Here is a 15,031-nt window from a genome sequence, read left to right as displayed (position 1 = left end):
CTTTTTGAATTTTTCATAATATTGAACCTAGAAATATTAAATTAAGTATGTAGAGTTTGAATTAGGAGAGAACCCATCAAAGGGAATTTGCTTTGTACTTTTTCGTTTTTTAAAAGGTACATTTTGTATTTTCTTTATATTGAACCCAGAAATATAAAAATAAGTATATAGTCTGAATTATGTGAGAACGCATAAAAGGGAATTTTGGTACTTTTTAGATTTAATTTAATTTTTTAAAAGGGTGTTTTTAATCTATCTATATATAAAATTCTAACGTTACTGACTGACTGATTGACTGATTCATCATCGCACAGCCTAAACGGTTAAAGCTAAAGAGCTGAAATTTGTACAGGGGGTTGGTCTCCCACCAATAGATCCACTATTTTTGAAAATTCGAATGTTTAGGGGGTAAAAAGGGTAAAAACGGGTAAAATCGGTAACCTCATATCTCCTAAACTAGAAAAGATAGTTAGTTTATCGTCGTTCATTTAAAAAATAAGCGGACAGGTGTCTGGTACTTTTTTCAATTTCGGCCCCTTTAGGGAATAAACGGGTAAAAACTGTATTTTGGTACGTTTTTTGCACCCCATGTATCTTTTAAACCAGTGAACATTCAAACAATATTTTTGACTCCTTCATAACTTGACGAAAAAAAAAAAATATAATTACTTTCTGGTTATTCGGACGTTTAAGGGGTGAAAATTGTACCTATTTTTGGTACTTTTTTCATAAAACATTGATTTTGGTTTATTAACTTATACATATAAATACGTAATAACGGGCTCCCACTACGATGTTGCAACAGTTTGGAATAGAATTTTTATTTCGTTAATGGGTAGAAAAAAAGTACCAAAAGAGGTAAAAACTGGAAATTTGATTTTATTCAAACACAATAATCCAATTTAGATAAAATTTTTAGATTTAGAAACACTAAATATGCCAATGAGGTGTTATTTGGAAACCCGTACCAAGTGATATTTTTTGGTACTTTTTCATTCTCCATCTGGTAGTTTTTGAGTTTTCTTTGATATTGAAATTGAAACATGAAATTGAAATTGATATTGAAATCGAAACATGAAATTAAAGAGACTTTTCGGTACTTTTTCGTTCTACACAGGTATTTTCTTGAGTTTTCTTTAAAATTAAACCTAGAAGCATGAAATTAAGCATGTAGAGCCCGGAGTAAGTGAGAATCTATAAAAGGGGACTTTTCGGTACTTTTTCGTACTTCGACTGGTACTTTTTGAATTTTTCTAAATATTGAACCTAGAAACATGAAATTTAGCATGTAGAGCACGTAGTAAATGAGAATCTATAAAAGCGGACTTTTGGTACTTTTTCGTTCTACAAAAGGTACTTTTTGAGTTTTCTATAAAATTTAACCTAGAAAAATGAAATTAAGCATGTAGAGCCCGGAGTAAATGAGAATCTATAAAAGGGGACTTATTGGTACTTTTTCGTTCTTCAAAAGGTACTTTCTGGATTTTTGTATAATATTGAACCTAGAAACATAAAATTAAGTATGTAGAGCCCGGAGTAAATGAGAATCTATAAAAGGGGACTTTTTGGTACTTTTTCGTTTTTCAAAAGGTACTTTTTGAATTGAACCTAGAAACATGAAATGGATGGATGGATTAAGTGAGAACCTATAAAAGGGGACTTTTGGTACTTTTTCGTTCTTTAAAAGGTACTTTTTGGATTTTTGTATAATATTGAACCTAGAAACATGAAATTAAGCATGTAGAGCCCGGATTAAGTGAGGACCTATAAAAGGGGACGTTTTGGTACTTTTCCGTTCTTTAAAAGGAAAAATTTGGAATTTCTATAATATTGAACCTAGAAACATGAAATTAAGCGTTTAGAGCCTGGATTAAGTGAGAACCTATAAAAGGGCACTTTTTCGTTCTTCAAAAGGTACTTTTTGTGTTTTTATAATATTGATCCTAGAAACATGAAATTAAGCATGTGGAGCCCGGAGTTAATTAGAATCTATAAAAGCAATCAGGGACTTGAGTGAATGAAAATTTAAACTGGAATATTTTCTGGTACTTTTTGAATTTTCTATAATATTGAACTTAGGAACATGAAATTAAATAAAATAGGTCCTTTGGTACTTTTAGAGCTTTCTAAAATATTGAATATATAAACATAAAATTAAACACGCAGTATCCCAATTGAACGAAAATTGAAGAAGCATACTCTGGTACTTTTTTGTTCTTATAGAAAATTCGAAAAGTATTAGTAAAAGAACAAAAAAGTACCAGAGTATGCTTTTTCAATTTTCGTTCAATTGGGATACTGCGTGTTTAATTTTATGTTTATATATTCAATATTTTAGAAAGCTCTAAAAGTACCAGTACCAGTGAAGTGCGAAAAAGTACCAAATATCCTATATTATTTAATTTCATGTTCCTAAGTTCAATATTATAGAAAATTCAAAAAGTACCAGAAAATATTCCAGTTTTTAATTTTCATTCACTCAAGTCCCTGATTGCTTTTATAGATTCTAATTAACTCCGGGCTCTACATGCTTAATTTCACGTTTCTAGGTTCAATATTATACAAAAATCCAAAAAGTATTTTTGAAGAACGAAAAGGTTTCAAAAAGTCCCCTTTTATATGTTCTCACTTAATCCAGGCTCTACATACTTAATTTCATGTTTCTAGGTTCAATATTATAAAAAATTCAAAAAGTACATTTTGATGAACGAAAAGTCCCCTTTTTACTCCGGGCTCTACATGCTTAATTTCATGTTTCTAGGTTAAATTTTATAGAAAACTCAAAAAGTACCTTTTGTAGAACGAAACTGTACCAAAAAGTCTGCTTTTATAGATTCTTATTTACTCCGGGCTCTTCATGCTTAATTTCATGTTTCTAGGTTCAATATTATACAAAAATCCAAAAAGTACCTTTTGAAGAACGAAAAAGTACCAAAAGTCCTCTTTTATAGGTTCTCACTTAATCCATCGTCTACATACTTAATTTCATGTTTCTAGGTTCAATATTATACAAAAATCCAAAAAGTACTTTTTGAAGAACGAAAAAGTACCAAAAAGTCCCCTTTTATAGATTCTCATTTACTTCGGGCTCTACATACTTAATTTCATGTTTCTAGGTTCAATATTATAGAAAATTAAAAAAGTACCAGTCGAAGTACGAAAAAGTACCAAAAAGTCCCCTTTTATAGATTCTCACTTACTCCGGGCTCTACATGCTTAATTTCATGCTTCTAGGTTTAATTTTAAAGAAAACTCAAGAAAATACCTGTGTAGAACGAAAAAGTACCGAAAAGTCTCTTTATTATTAATTTCATGTTTCGATTTCAATATCAAAGAACTCAAAAGGTACCAGATGGAGAATGAAAAAGTACCAAAAAATATCACTTGGCACCGGGGTTCCAAATAACACCTCATTAGCATATTTAGTGTTTCTAAATCTAAAAATTTTATCTAAACTGGATCATTGTGTTTGAATAAAATCAAATTTCCCGTTTTTACCCCTTTTGGTACTTTTTTCTACCCATTAACGAAATAAAAATTCTATGCTAAAATGTTGCAACATCGTAGTGGGAGCCCGTTATTACGTATTTATATGTATAAGTTAATAAACCAAAATCAATGTTTTATTGAAAAAGTACCAAAAATAGGTACAATTTTCACCCCTTAAACATCCGAATAACCAAAAAGTACTAAATTTATATTTTTATTTTTTCGTCAAGTTATGAAGGAGTCAAAAATATTGTTTGAATGTTCATTGGTTTAAAAGATACATGGGGTGCAAAAAAAGTACCAAAATACAGTTTTTACCCGTTTATTCCCTAAAGGGCCGAAATTGAAAAAAGTACCAGACACCTGTCCGCTTATTTTTTAAATGAACGACGATAAGTTTTAAACTATTTTTGTATCTTTTCTAGTTTAGGAGATATGAGGTTAACGATTTTACCCTTTTTTACCCCCTAAACATTCGAATTTTCAACATATATATATATATATATAATATATATATATATAATATATAATATATACATAATAAAATAAAATTCTAACGTTACTATATATATATATATATATATATATAAATATATAAATATATATATATATATAAATATATATATAATATAATAATATATATATATATATATATAATATATATATATATATATATATATATACATAATAAAATAAATTCTAACGTTACTAAATATATATATATATATATATATAATATATATATATATATATATATATATATATAATATATATATAATATATAATATATATATATAATATATTATATATATATATATATATATATATATATATATACATAAATATATATATACATAATAAAATAAAATTCTAACGTTACTGACTGATTCATCATCGCACAGCCTAAACGGTTAAAGCAAAATAGCTGAAATTTAGACAGGGTGTTGGTCTCCCACCAAATAGCTCCACTAAGACGGGATTTTTGGAAATTCGAATGTTTAGGGGTAAAAAGGGTAAAAACGGGTAAAATCGGTAACCTCATATCTCCTAAACTAGAAAAGATACAAAAATAGTTTAAAGCTTATCTTCGTTCATTTAAAAAATAAGCGGACAGGTGTCTTGTACTTTTTTCAATTTCGGCCTTTAGGGAATAAACGGGTAAAAACTGTTTTTTGGTACTTTTTTTGCACCCCATGTATCTTTTAAAGAAGTGAACATTCAAACAATATTTTTGACTCCTTCATAACTTGACAAAAAAATAAAAATATAAATTTACTACCTTTTGGATATTCAGATGTTTAAGGGGTGAAAATTGTACCTATTTTTGGTACTTTTTTCATAAAACATTGATTTTGGTTTATTAACTTATACATATAAATACATAATAACAGGCTCCCACTACGATGCTGCAACATTTTGGAATAGAATTTTTATTTCGTTAATGGGTAGAAAAAAGTACCAAAAGGGGTAAAAACGGGAAATTTGATTTTATTCAAACACAATAATCCAGTTTAAATAAAATTTTTAGATTTAGAAACACTAAATATGCTAATGAGGTGTTATTTGGAACCCCGGTGCCAAGTGATATTTTTTGGTACTTTTTCATTCTCCATCTGGTACCTTTTGAGTTCTTTGATATTGAAATCGAAACATGAAATTAAAGAGACTTTTCGGTACATTTTCGTTCTACACAGGTATTTTCTTGAGTTTTCTTTAAAATTAAACCTAGAAGCATGAAATTAAGCATGTAGAGCCCGGAGTAAGTGAGAATCTATAAAAGGGGACTTTTTGGTACTTTTTCGTACTTCGACTGGTACTTTTTTAATTTTCTATAATATTGAACCTAGAAACATGAAATTAAGCATGTAGAGCACGTTGTAAACGAGAATCTATAAAAGCGGACTTTTTGGTACATTCTACAAAAGGTATTTTTTTGAGTTTTCTATAAAATTTAACCTAGAAAAATGAAATTAAGCATGTAGAGCCCGGAGTAAATGAGAATCTATAAAAGGGGACTTTTTGGTACTTTTCCGTTCTTCAAAAGGTACTTTTTAAATTTCCTATAATATTGAACCTAGAAACATGAAATTAAGTATGTAGAGCCCGAAGTAAATGAGAATCTATAAAAGGGGACTTTTTGGTACTTTTTCGTTCTTCAAAAAGTACTTTTTGGATTTTTGTATAATATTGAACCTAGAAACATGAAATTAAGTATGTAGAGGATGGATTAAGTGAGAACCTATAAAAGAGGACTTTTGGTACTTTTTCGTTCTTCAAAAGGTACTTTTGGATTTTTGTATAATATTGAACCTAGAAACATGAAATTAAGCATGAAGAGCCCGGAGTAAATAAGAATCTATAAAAGCAGACTTTTTGGTACAGTTTCATTCTACAAAAGGTACTTTTTGAGTTTTCTATAAAATTTAACCTAGAAACATGAAATTAAGCATGTAGAGCCCGGAGTAAAAAGGGGACTTTTCGTTCATCAAAATGTACTTTTTGAATTTTTTATAATATTGAACCTAGAAACATGAAATTAAGTATGTAGAGCCTGGATTAAGTGAGAACATATAAAAGGGGACTTTTTGAAACCTTTTCGTTCTTCAAAAAGTACTTTTTGGATTTTTGTATAATATTGAACCAAGAAACGTGAAATTAAGCATGTAGAGCCTGGAGTTAATTAGAATCTATAAAAGCAATCAGGGACTTGAGTGAATGAAAATTAAAAACTGGAATATTTTCTGGTACTTTTTGAATTTTCTATAATATTGAACTTAGGAACATGAAATTAAATAAAATAGGTCCTTTGGTACTTTTTCGTACTTCACTGGTGCTGGTACTTTTAGAGCTTTCTAAAATATTGAATATATAAACATAAAATTAAACATGCAGTATCCCAATTGAACGAAAATTGAAAAAGCATACTCTGGTACTGTTTTGTTCTTATACTAATACTTTTCGAATTTTCTATAATATTGAACCTAAAAACATTAAATTGGACATGTAGCTTCCTGATTGTGTAAAAATCTTTATGCGATTTTTTGGTTTCTGGTTGAAAATTAAACATGCGTCATCCTGATTTAATGAAAATATATAAAAAGGCACTGTCTGGTACTTTTTCGCTCTTCAACTGTTTTTTCTAATTTTCTGTAATATTGAGACTAAAATCATAAAATCAAACATAAAGAGTTCTCTAAAAGGGGAATTTTTGATATTGCAGATATATACATTTACAATAATGATATTTATTTTATTCCATTACGATGAGGGTAGCGAAGCACACTGGGTATAGCTATTGTATATATAAATTTGTCCTTTCGCGTGTAACACCATAAAATACGCATCTTAGACCCAACAGAGCATATACAGTACCGAGCACAAAAACGCTGAATATAATCATTTCTGTTCCAAAGTAAATTAATAAAGTAGCGACATCTCTTGTTGTACAACAACATCTACAACAAACACATGTATTTTGTTTTTGGAATAATTTAAGTATGTGTCAAAATAAAATTTAACAAATATTCCTTTAACAACAATTTGAACAAAACATACAGTTAATCTCATAAGTATGTATACAGGATTTGAGTCAAAGCATATATCATATTATTCTATGTATTTTATTAAAATATTACTTATCTTATACACCCTGTTTATTGTTTAAAAACTGGTCTTAATATAAGAATAAAAAATAACGGATTTTTGTTTGTTATTATGATGTTGGCTGCACTTGTTTAAAAACTGCCAAATTTTTGTCACATAAGTAATTTTACAAACATTGGATATTTAAAGTCTTCGTCAAAATTAAGCAAAAATAACGCGGTTTTTTATTTTTTTGTACTCCATCACTATGGAGTTGGGTGCTCCATAGTGATGGTTATCATGTCCGAAATATTAGAAAAAACCCGTATGTTAATAAGAATAATCGCCAAAAACGCCTAACATTTGCAAAGGAGCATAAAAATTGTAATGATAGCTATTGGAATAATGTAATTTTTTCAGACGAAAGTAAATTTAACATCCACGGATCGGATGGGCGTGAAAAAGTGGGGGAGAAAACCAAATACAGAGCTGAATCCAAACAACATGTCAGGCACAGTAACACACGGTGGTGGGTCTATAATGGTCTGGGGATGCATGTCAGCATATGGAGTGGGAAATTTGGTATTTATCGATGGAATAATGAACCGGCACAAATATTTGGATATTTTAAAAGACAATTTAGAAGATAGTGCTAATGGGACTTGAAGGGTCATATATCTTCCAACAAGATAATGACCCAAAACATACGGCGGTAATTGTCAGGGACTGGTTCAAAATAATGTCCAAAACCAACTCAAAACACCACCCCAATCACCGGACTTGAACCCGATAGAACACCTTTGGGAGCATTTGGACCGTCAAGTGCGAAAACACGAAGTAACAACAAAAGAAAACCTTAAAATTGTCCTACGGGAAGAATGTGAGAAAATTGATCAAAATGTGACTCAAAACTTGGTGAAATCGATGCCATCGAGAATGTGTGCAGTAATAAAAGCAAAGGGTTACCCAACTAAACACTAATAAGTTAACGTTTATATTAAATGAAACTTTCAACATGTTCCTATATACTTTGTATATTTACTTTTGTGATATGAATTTATCAGTTATTTTAATTAAATGAGAATATTTTTATTATTTTTTGTAATTAATTTTTAAGTTTTTTTTTAAAGTACAAAAAAATTTTGTTGCATTTTAAAAAAAAGAACATTTGCAATAGGTCTTATGAGATTAACTGTATATAAAAAATATACTTTTAAGTTGAAAATATTAAGAATTTAATTATATTACTATTTATATTATACAATTTATAACACTTTTAAACTACTTTAAAACCACTTCTAATTCACTTTTTTAACTTTCACAAATTTTAACAAATAGCAAAACCCAATTTAAAAATTGCGACATAAACAATGTTAACAATTTTCAAAACAAACTTTGACAACTAATTTCATTTATCTAGTTAAAAAAATAGTCAGCTGTTCAAGTGATGCTACTTAATTAATTTTTAATCCGAGTAAATTTCTCGTTTAAAAACGAATTCTCATAATTTTTCTCGTTTTCAAACCGAGTATTCAAATCTAGTCGAAATTAAGTCGAATTTAATTTTATTATAATATCAATCAATTAATTATTTTTTGGGTTTTTTAATACAATTGTAACTTAGTAAAATACTATGGACATGTTTAACTCTTTTTAATTTAAAATATGTTTATTTTTCCGTATTTTTCGTTTAAATAAAAAATCGATTTACAGAACACCAAATTCGGTTTTAGAAGCACAATTTTATTCAAATTTACATTATATAAAGTTGAATATTTTATATTTGCTAAAAAAAATATACTTTTTGCTCGAGCACAAAAAATGCAACACAATGAAATTACAGTAAATTTGTGATATTTATTGTGTTTTTGATGAAAGACTTTTAATGAAATACGAGTATTATAATATTAGTAATTATCATGTTTTAAAAAATATCTATTATTAAAGCTATAGAGGATAACAATCCATTGCGAAAGTTTTCTATTTCACTTAAAACAAGTAAGAGTGCTATATTCGGCTGTGCCAAATATTATATACCCTTCACCATAGTGTATTTTAAATGAACAACAACAACACTAAACGAAATAAAAAACAAAATACATAAGGTATCTAAACCAACAGACATCTAAACATACATAACGAAAAACAAAATAAACAACGCAAAAAACTAACCTACTTTCAAATATACGAACAGAATTCACAAAGCCAAAACAAAAACAAGTATGAATGTATAGTCGGGCGTAGCCGACCATATGATACCCTACACCAGTCAGTATGTATGTTAAAAATGGGGATTACTTAAAAAAATAAAGCATTTGGTTTGTTTTTTAACTTTATTTCGGAATATTTTTACTTTTTTTGGCAAAAACAGGATATTTTTTACAAGGGTTGGGGAGTTATGTCTTCTTTTATGTGGAATTTAAAAGTGTTATTAGTGTTTGTAAGTGAATTTTAACCTTTAAGTCATTTTCTGAAGGGGAGTTTGTATGGGGGATATGGTTAAATGAAGCCCGATCATTGTAAAAATCGGTAGTGTCATTTAAAGTTCTATAAAACTAAGTTTTGTCGATTTTGTTAACAAAATAGATCATTTAAATTAATTATAAACCAAAAGGCCCCATTTGGGGGGTACGGTTGTATGGGGGCTAGTCGAAATAATGTACCGATTTTAACCATCTTCGTCCTTGGACCAAAAGAAAAGTGTGTGCCAAATTTCATCCAATTATCTTAAAAATTGCGGCCTGTACCTTGCGCACAAGGTTTACATGGACAGCCAGCCAGACGGACGGACATAGCTTAATCGACTCAGAAAATGATTCTAAGCCGATTGGCATACTTTAAGGTGGGTATAGGACGAATATTTTTGTATGTTACAAACATCAGTACAAACCCAGTGACGCCAACAGCATCCAAAAATACAAAACAAAATACACAGCTGAATAAAACCAAACACATCTACACACACGTGTACATCTTTTTCTAATATACAGTGTTGTTGTTGCTTATTTAACAAAGCATGAAAAAAATATGACATTTTTTAATGAAATTTTCAGAGGTTGTCTCGGATTTTTGCTCATATCTCCGTTATTTACCGACCGATTTTGCTGATTTTAAATAGCGATCTTCTCGAAAGCATGTCTAACAGAATTATTGAAGATTCGAATCTCGCCGATATCTGGGGTTCTCTAAAAACTGATTTCAACAGACAGACGGACATGGCTTAATCGACTCCGCTATCTATAAGGATCCAGAATATATAGGGTCGGAAAATTATATTAAAGAAATTACAAACGGAATGACAAACTTATATATACCCTTCTCACGAAGGTGAAGTGTATAAAAAGCATGTAAAGGAAAGAGATGGTTGTTGCCCATGGAAACTACTGTTCTTGAAAGACCATGAAGTGATTAAATTGAAAAAATCGGCTCACGAAAGATGTCAGGTTTCCATTTGCACAAATGAGCATATGGGTTGCTTTATTGGAGTTCACATTAATCGAGGAAGGTTTAATTGAGTGTAATTTGCTTGGAAAATAATTCACAAAGGATTTCCACATTAGAACAGTCACGAAAAAGAACAGCTTAAAGTTTTTGAAATGTTGTAAACATTGGTCAGGTTATACTGTAAATTTTTGATATACAATGTCTGTTCAATAACTAAAAGTTGTTATTTGGAATTTGTATTGAAATACAAAAATAATTTGTGATAATTTGTAAAAAATTGTTGTTAATGAACAGACATTTGATTTCATTGCAAAAATCTTGCTTCTTTCACTAGACCAAAATATGTTTTTCGTCATATCTGACGGTTGGTAGAAGATAATGTCTCTGTCTAGGCAATCTAGTAAGTAATGTATGTTATTAAAGTTAAATTAAATTTATTTGCTCACGTCGTCACCTGCTGTTCACTTGACCAATGCTGATACGTTTTGTAAAACAACGGAGCTTGTTTTTGTTAACCATACTAATGAGTGGTTCTTTAGTAAAACATTTTCCAAGCAAATTACACATTATTAAACCCTCAAATATATAATGGAATAAACAAAACATCTTGTACATGTAAATATAATACTAACAGAAGTCAAACTACCAACGTATTTGTTCACAATTGGACATAGCTCTCATATAAGATTCACCTCCAAAAATCACTTAATCGCATATATTTCATTAATCCTTTCCATGATTGTCGAATATATTCGACATTTCAATAGACTATGATTTAAGGCATTTTTTAGTATAATTTTTAACTTTAGTTTTATTTTTTTTTAATAAAAAAGCTTGCTGGTGGAAACTATTCAAGATTCCTCACGAATATTGCACTCTTACTCGTTTGATTTCATATTGTAATATATATTGCAATATTTGTGAAGTCTCATTAAACCATATCGATATATTATTTATTGGTCGTCTATATATATTTAATAATCATACATATTTTTTTGGCTACCCTTCAGTTGCAAATGACACTTTCAAATTAAAACAAAAAATAAAAAATAGGCCATTATAAGTAGTATGTATGAAATAAATCCAAGTTGAGATAATTTAAAGAAATGTGAAAGCTTCTGTAAAACCTGACCATATTACTTTATTTTCTGGATAATTCATTGATTTTTCAATTTTGTTCTTTAATTTACTACAAATACAATTTTGCCGACAAATTCATTTTTATAGTCAAATGAAATGAGATGGCTCAGACAGGACACATTCTGCTTGTATGTTCTCGTTCGTTAGAACCAGTCACTTGGAAGTAATTTAATTTTATAAATTACTTTTAAAGGCAATACAATTTTTGTAAATTATAGTCATAAATTGTGTTTGGGGTTGATTTACAACCGAAAATCAATTCGGAACAGCATAACTAAATTATTTTGTTTCAATATGCTTTAAAGGCGTGTATATACAATTTGAAATATTAATAATTATGTTTCTTATAATTTTATTATGATGTTTTTATTACTATGGGGAAAATTCACTTGAATAAAATTTAAAATTAAAATTTTAATAATTATTGAGAGGACAAAAAATTATGTACTAATTTGTTCAATTCACAATCGATGTTGTAGGGTTGTATGCCAGCAAAAAAATGCCTATAAAATGTGAAAAATATGCACCAAAAAATATTTTTTTTAATAGATATTCAGATCTTAAGTTTTTGACAACAAATATACAGTTTTTAGGGATTTCTTTATGTACTATAATACTTTAACAGAACCACGAACTCAAGAATGACAAATATAAAAACTAACCAACAACTTTATATATTATATATTTAATTTTTGAAGGTTAAATGCCTATATCTAGGGAAACAATATACATATTTTAAAATTGTTTATATTTTTATGTAAAGCTCTAATAGCTTTATGTATATGGCCCTAAGATATTGTCAAATAATGTACGTGACGTGATGTGACAAAGAAATATATTTTTTGGTGGAAATGACCATATACAAAGATGAGCAGACTTAGAAATTGATACTGAACTTATATGACCAATATTTTTTGATGTTACATTTAGCTGCACAAACTCATAACACCTTCCGCACTATTGCAGTTTTAAAAATTAAATAAAACTATGTAAAATTGTATTTCATAGAACCTAGTATTTTGTTGATAATCGAAATTTGTTGATATTTATTTTAAAAATTTTAAATAGGTATGTATGTAAATACCAAATTTGTTGTGAAAATGTGAAATACAGAGAAAACAATTTGTTTTAGAAAAATTAAAAAATATGCTATAAAACTGTTGGAAATATGTAAAATATATGCAATTTATGCATTTATAACAATATATACAAAAAATGCGACAACAACATGGTGCCAATTCTTTGATTCGTAAAGAAAACTAGTTAAAAGTTATTTTGAGTTACTGACTAAAAACATATATTTGCGTAGAAATCCTTGTCCTGGCCATATCAATGTTGTTGGTATTTTCTATGAAAAAGCTCTATACATCTCCTACGACCATTTTTCAAAAGTTGTTCGAAAGTTGTAAGAAGTTTAAGTGTTGTCAATTTTTTATTTCAGCAGAATGACCTAATTTCGGAGACTGGTTTATATTTACACAAAACATATTTGTCGAATTTTTATCAATAGCTTTATTTGTACAACATTCCAAAAAACGGCTTTATAATAATTTGAAAAATTGTCATTTTCAAGAAATGAGAAATAAGAAAATTAACAAGCAGTTAATTATGTAATGATTTATGTAATTCTAGCTTTTAACCCGCTACTTTGTTAGCGGGTCGTTTTATATGTTTTTTTAATAATTTAAATTTGTAAAATTGTAGTAATCTCTACATTCCTAAATATTGTACTACCTAATTTTACGTTTAGCTTTTTAATACGATTTCATAATAAAGAAAAATTGTATGACAAAATAAAAATGTATTCACAAGTCGAGGAACGTAAATTCAAAAAACTCCATGTTTTTTGTTTCATGAATAAAATCGAATTTCCCGTTTTTATTCCCTTTCGTACTTTTTCCCTCCTCATTAACGAATTAAATATTCTTTAATTGAGTAATGTTAAAAAAACAAAAATTGGTTTAAAAGAAACATAGGTTTGAAAAAATACCAAAATTAAGATTCCGAATTGAAAAAGTTTCCTCTTATAGGTTTTCACACAATCCGTATTCTACATGCTTAATTTCATGTTTCTATGTTCATTATTATAGAACTAAAGAACAAAAAATTACTAAAGGGTCCCCCTTTCATAGTTTCTCATAAACTCCAGGCACATGCTTAATTTCATGTTTCTAGGTTCAATCTATATATATATAATAAAGTCCTCAAATTTTGTCGGAACCACTTTAGTGTCAATATGATTATTTATGAAAAAAGGTTGCAAACTAGAAGTATGGGGCGTGGCACCTCCAATATGAATTAAATACAAAAACTTGCTTATCTGGGAAACTTTTAGAGCTAAGTCTTAAAATTTTGCACGAAGAACTTTAACATTCATATAAACATTTTGGGTAATAAATTGGCGGACTACCAGTGGGAAGCGTTGCTCCTCCCATATGAATAAAATATACACAAATTCGGGCGGATTTTCATTAGGGGGGCTTGGAACCCTCTATATGAATTAAATAGAAAATTTAGTATATCTGAGAAACTATTAGAGCTAGCTTCATAAAATTTGGGTAATAAATTGGCGGACTACCAGCGGGAAGCGTTGCTCCTCCCATATGAATAAAATATACACAAATTCGGGCGGATTTTCATTAGGGGCTTGGAACCCCCTATATGAATTAAATAGAAAATTTCGTATATCTAAGAAAAGATGTTATTGCAAAATTTGGAGTTGTCGTTTGACTGGGAAACTAATAGACCTAAAATCTTTAAATTTTGCACGAAGAAATTTAACATTTATTTCAACACTTTGGGGAAATGGCCGGACTTTTAAAATCTTAAAAAAAATCATATGTCTGGAAAATTATTAACATTTGGGTAGTAAATTACTAGCATGAATTAATTATAAAAATTCGTATATCTGAGAAACTATTAGAGCTAGAAAATTCAAATTTTATATAAAAAACTTTGACATACATGCGAGAATTAAATACAGAATACAAAATTTCGAACTTGCAATAATTTGCGTGGCATCCCCAATATGTATAAAAATTTATACTTATAGCTATTATTGTTAGAATTTTCAAAATCGGAATGCTTTTTTATTTACATTGCTTTTAGGGTAGCAAAACTGGGTCATCCAATTATCTTAAAAATGCGCACAACTGGACAGCCAGCCAGACGACTCAGAAAATGATTCTTAGCCGATTAGTATATTTTAAGGTGGGTATGGGAAGAATATTTTTGTATGTTACAATATACCAACTAAAGTGGTGTAGGGTGTACCAAAAAGTATCATTTTATTGGTTCTCACTTAATCCGCTTAGTTCATGTTTCTAGGTTCAATATTATAAAAATTTCAAAAAGTACGTTTTGAAGAACGAAAAGT

The sequence above is a fragment of the Lucilia cuprina genome, chromosome X (genome assembly GCF_022045245.1).
Source record: "Lucilia cuprina isolate Lc7/37 chromosome X, ASM2204524v1, whole genome shotgun sequence".
Classification (NCBI taxonomy): domain Eukaryota; kingdom Metazoa; phylum Arthropoda; class Insecta; order Diptera; family Calliphoridae; genus Lucilia; species Lucilia cuprina.
Note: the sequence above shows the minus strand (reverse complement) of the source record.